Below are 6,165 nucleotides of genomic sequence, written 5' to 3' on the forward strand. Positions count from 1 at the left end.
ATAGAAATAAGGCAAAGCTTAAGATTTACAGAGAACGAGCAAGAAGACGATACTCAACCCCCAACCGAAGAGATGTCTGAAAACTAAGGTAATCAGCTACCTCCTGCAATTGCGGTTAATCAAAATCCTACTCCACGCACTATGTATGATTATGCTAAACCTTCTTTAATAGGAATTGAATCGAGCATAGTTAGACATGCTGTAGCTGCAAATACCTTTGAATTAAAACCTAACACTATTCAAATGATACAGCAATTTGTTCAGTTTGATGGTTTGCAGGATGAGGATCCCAACGCTCATTTAGCCAACTTCTTAGAACTATACGATACATTTAAAATTAATGGTGTCTCTAATGATGCCGTTCGTCTTCGGTTATTCCAATTTTCATTGAGGAACAAAGCTAAACAGTGGTTGAACTCGTTACCAGGAGGGTCAATTACTACTTGGGAACAAATGACCGAAAAATTTTTACTAAAATATTTTCCGCCGGCTAAAACGGCTAAATTATGTAATGATATCTCTTCTTTTGTGCAGACGGATTTAGAAACACTCTACGATGCATGGGAGAGATACAAGGACCTTTTGAGAAGGTGCCCTCACCATGGATTACCGCTTTGGCTACAGATTCAAACATTCCATAATGGCTTGAATCCTTCGACTCGACAAATGGTTGACGCAGATGCTGGCGGAACCATCAATAACAAAACACCTGAAGATGCCTATGAGTTTATAGAGGAGATGTCACTGAATAACTATCAGTGGCAAGTCATGAGGACAAAGCCAATGAAAACAGCCAGCATTTATAACGTCGATTCGGTCACCATACTCTCTAATCAGGTAGAACTCTTAAATAAAAAGATTGATGGTTTTCTTAGTTCTTCACAGGTTCACCCAGTAATGCAGTGCGAACCAAGTGGAGGTGGACAATCCATTCGAAATACCGACCTTATGGCCACAACATGGATAACGAGTGATTAAACTACATGGGTAATAATCCTCGACCTCAAAACAATCCATATAATAACACTTACAATGCAGGTTGGAGGAACCACCCTAATTTCTCGTGGAGCGGTCAAGGAAATCAAAGACCATAACCACCTCCAAGCTACCAACAACCACCTTACCAACATGAAAAGAATCCAAACCATGAAGAGATGCTTTCAAAGTTTATTTCGGTGTCAAAAACTAGTTTCCAAAACACCAAGACAACACTTAAAAATCAACAAGGGTCGATCCAAGGGCTCGAAACTCAGATAGGCCAGCTTCCCAAACTAATTTCTGAATGACCACAAGGTAGCTTTCCAACTAATACTGAACCCAACCCAAGGGAACAACTCAACGCAATTAATATTCAAGATGAAGAAGGAGTTGTTAAGCCTGAACCAGAACCGAGGTAAGAAACTGTGGTAAGCAAAGGTCAAGTGAGGTAGATAACAATAAAAACAAAACGGTGAATGTCGAATATAAACCTCGTGTGCCATACCCCAACACGACAAGGAAAGACCGCTTAGATGAACAATTTGATAAATTCCTTAAACTCTTAAAAAAAATTACATATTAACTTTTAGCAAATAAGCGGAAGTTGGACAAGGCGTCGCACGTGAAGCTAAACGCAGTTTGCTCAGCTATTCTCCAAAATACACTATCGAACAAACTAAAAGATCCAGGAAGTTTTATAATTCCTTGCTTAATTGGTAGTTTAGATGTTAATAATGCATTAGCTAATTTAGGGGCTAGTATTAACGTCATGCCTTACAAAATTTTTAAGCAATTAGGTCTCGAGAAACCCAAAAAAACTAGGATAAGCATTCAATTAGCAGATAAAACTATAAGGTTCCCTAGGGGTATTATTGAAGATGTAGTAGTTAAAATCGATAAATTTATTTTTCCCGTTGACTTTATTGTTTTAGATATAGAGGAGGATAGCAACACTCCTTTAATTCTGGGAAGGCCCTTTTTAGCAACTGCTAAAACGATTATTAATGTTCGCACAGGTGAACTCACACTCCGTGTGGGAGACAAAACAATCACCCTTCAAGCTCACAATTCTGGCAACACATCAGGACTTGAAGGTGATCGTTTAACCCATTCTCCTAGAACTGACAATATAGTACAACCTACTTTACAGGAAATGAGTTTGAAGAAAGCACACGAGTCATTCTCAAGCAATAGTAAAAGACTTGTTCATGAAGATCGAAGATTACAAATCGAGGAACTCGATGAATGGTGGACGCATAAACCAAGAACACCCGACAAACTGAATCTACGACAGAACGAGCTCAATACCTTTCTAAATCAACTTAAGATTGGAGATAGAGTCTTATTAGATGTCGCAGATCCCCACATTATCGCTACCACACCGAATGAAGAAATCCCTCTTACGATACTTAATATCTTTCCATTCAGTACGATCGAGGTAAGGCACCCCAATTTCCCCACTTTTAAGGTAATGTTTACCCGTTTAAAACCTTATTTTGATGAGATTGATGACAGGAATGAGGAGTATAAACTCCTCAAACCACCATGATTATTCAACGGAGAGGTAAGTCAAGCTTAGACTATAAATAAGCGCTTCTCGGGAGGCAACCCAAGCACTAACTGTATTAACTTCTTTAAAAATTTAGTCTTCAACATCTAAATTACTAACAGAGCTCTCGAATACAGGTTTTCCACAGAGACACGGCCAAGCACACGGGCGTCCTTATGGTCGTGTGAATACAGGGAAAGGATTTCCCCAAACGCGAGCTACGATAAAATGCCACGGTTGTGTGACATGGCCGTGGTCGAGCCTGTCAAAAAAACACGGGCGTGCGACACGCCCATGTGGAATACCCATGGTTGAAACTGAGAAACTAGCACGGGCGTGCGACACGCCCGTGTCTAACACTAGTGGACGAACCTATTAGATTGACACGGGCATGGGGATTACCGACATCGGCATGAAAGAAGTGAACAACGCCAGACACGGTCGTGCAACAAAGCCGTGTGCACCGACACACCCAAGGAACATGGACGTGTACTAAATGTCAAATGCGCCCAATTTCAAAATTCGCGAATCACACGGTCTAAAATTGGGGTACACGGGCGTGTGCCCTAGCCGTGTGGCCCAAAATTTATAAATACCCTACACTATTTACTTTCTTCCCCATTCAAAAACCCTAACCCTAGCTGCTAGAACTCCACACAACCTCCTTGCCACGCTCGTGTACCGCTTCCCACTTTATTTTTTATGCTCAATCTCTTTCCCTTAGCGTTTGTTTACTCCTTTCACTTCTATTTTACTTATCTCTAATGCCTATTATCAACATAATCTTCATATCTTTTGAACTATTTTTCATTTTTCTATCATTTAATTTACATTCATAGGTTAGTTATCATACATTTCGTGTTAAATCAAGTTATTAGGAACACCTCATACCCATGACATTACTATGCTTATTCTCATGCTATTACCATGCCAATGCCTATCATTTAATTTGCATTCCTAGGTTAGTTATCATACATTCCGTGTTAAATTGAGATTAGGAAAACCTCATACCCATTACATTTCTATTCTCATTCTCATTGTTATTGTGGTTGAGTTTGCTTCATATTAGAAGTCTTGGCTGAAATAGTTAGTTCAAATTCATACCGTTTACTTCTTCGAATTCGTTTACCTATTATTATTATTCTTTATATTACAGGCTTTTAATGTCATCTTCACGAGGAAAGAAAACTGCCATACCTGCCTCGAAGAAGAGGAAGGGAGCGTCATCTTCCGCGGATCCAACCACGAAAATTCATCACCCTCTCCTACAGTTCCCCGGAGGGCCCCAAGAAGAGCTTTTCCAAATACTTCGAGCCCAACCCTTAATTGCGGGCCGCTTATCGATTAGGCTGTCGTAGAACAAGTTTAGATGACTGATGCGATTCGGGCCCTCCTAACCACCGACCCTTGAGAGCTGTTCTTTGGGATCATCAAACCAACATACCTCGAGCTCACGATGGAACTATGCTCAACGTTCCATCTTCAGACCGTAATGACAAATTATGATAGTCCCGGCCCAGTCCAGTTTCGCCTAGGTGGGTTAGTCCACCAGCTAAGCATCCCAGAGTTCGGTGCTGCACTAGGCTTATATACGGAGGAGTTCAAGGAGGAAAATGAACACCATGCTCTCACTCACCACATACATTTTTCTCCCTCAAAGTGCTGGCACACTTTGGCCCCTAGGGCAGACTCCTACAACCCTAGCCGCTCCAAGGCATCAGTTCTCCCACCATCCCTGAGGTACCTACACGCCATTTTAGCTCACATGATTACAGGGAGGCGAGAGAGCACTGGCGTCGTCAACACTCACGATGCCTACTTCTTATGGTGTATGTCGCACGAGTACGTCATCGACCTTGCCTACTTCATCACCCTCTTGATTCAGCACCAGACGGAGCGGCATAGGAAGGGGGTCATCTCCATTGGCCCCTACGTGACTCGACTGACGCGACATTTTGGGCTCCTCAACATCGCGGCCCAAGGATCATCCCTCACCCTCATCGGCCAGATGTCTCCACAAGGCAGCTCGAGCATGCTTAGCATGAGGATGATCGAGAGGCGCCAAGGAACATACCCTCCTCAATATCGTCTCACCCAATCCACTGAGGAGGAGGCCTACGAGGACATTCCTGATGATGTCCCTTCGCAGCACGAGGACTCACTGACTCAGCCACCACCACCCTCCCGTCCAGTTTATGCGGCGGCTTCATATGCTGACATCTCTGAGTGCCTCACTCGATTCGAGCTACAGTGTTTTCAATAATTTGACAACATTGATGCTACTCTACATCAGATTTGTCAGCACCTCTACATCTCATCGCCAGTCCCACCTCGTGAACCATCCAGCGATGAAGATGTTTAGAAACATTTATTTATTATTTTATGTTTTTAATTTTTATTAAAACTACTTTTTATTTTTCTTAGATTTTTGAAATTTTATTTTTAATTATTAATTTCGATTATTTCTTTTTGAGTAATTATTCTTCCTAATATCCCCTAAAAAGTTCTTGATTTTATCACAGTTATATAGAGCTTTTAAGCTCATCATCACATAGGAACTAAAACTCCACCGGGAAAGGTTCTCCACGACTACCATGTCCTGCTTTCCCACAACCATAGCTACCACTAGAGATAATATCCTTTTGGCGCAGGACTTACGGCCTAATGAACCTCTACGACCGCCGAAGTATCCTCCTCCACTCTCGAACTGATTACTCTCCAGAACTTCAGTTCGAGGAATTCATCATACAAGAAGTTTCACTTCTCTCCCTATCTTATTTTTATACTCTAATATCTATCTTTGTACATTGAGGGCAATGTACATCTTAAGTGTAGGGGGTATTTAGTTCATTATCAGACAAATACCTGAATGACTGCCTTGTTCTCTTAAAAAGCTCTCATATCATATTTAGGATAAATTTTGATTGATATATCTTAAATTAAAACATAGGAAATTATGCATTGATTGTTTAAACTTTAAGACATTAGAGAATCAAGCATGATAAGTTGATTTTTAAGAATTTAAATCTTAGGTTGTTTCCCCAAAGTTTAGGTATTACTTTGAGTTGGAATTCACAAGTTTTAAACATCAAAAAGCCATAATTTTTGTGAGATTTTTGAGCCTTTTGTGCATCTATTAATTCTTTCATGCTCACTTTTATTATTGCTTTGAGTGCGTCAGTAGTGAACTGTTATTCTAGAACTTGCTTGATTATTCATGTTGAGACCACAACATTTGATTTGATATGTCAAAATGATTAAGGCACTTAGGATTAGCCCACTCATGCCATGAAAAGCCTACCTCCACAATTAACCCCTAGTGAACCCCCCTTGAGCCTAACAAGCCATTTCTTGTATTACCTTTAATATTAACCTTTAACCCATTATTGTTGAAATCCCCTAAATTAATTTAAGCCCCATTTTTGTCGAGATTTGAATTGAAATAGTTGCTTAGCTATGTTTTATTCTACTCTGTAGTTAATATGTTCTTAAAACAAATATGTATACATATTAGTAGTGATCTTCTATTTGTAAGCCTCAGAAGTTAAATTCCTTAATCTGAGAAGGAGCTCTGTTGTACGCAAGTGATGATTAACTCTTTTTCTAGTTAGGTAATTTTCCAATTCAATCTTGATTCT

The 6,165-nt window shown here is 40.3% G+C and overlaps 1 non-coding gene across 1 annotated transcript; it reads right to left on the bottom strand.

Annotated features, from left to right (window-relative positions):
* Nucleotides 1-503: 503 nt before the first annotated feature.
* LOC128291113 (small nucleolar RNA R71) lies at nt 504-608 on the bottom strand. The gene has a single exon (XR_008280889.1). It is a non-coding gene; the product is annotated as a small nucleolar RNA R71 (small nucleolar RNA).
* Nucleotides 609-6,165: the final 5,557 nt, after the last annotated feature.

This window comes from Gossypium arboreum, chromosome 3, assembly GCF_025698485.1.
Source record: "Gossypium arboreum isolate Shixiya-1 chromosome 3, ASM2569848v2, whole genome shotgun sequence".
In the NCBI taxonomy this organism is placed as follows: domain Eukaryota; kingdom Viridiplantae; phylum Streptophyta; class Magnoliopsida; order Malvales; family Malvaceae; genus Gossypium; species Gossypium arboreum.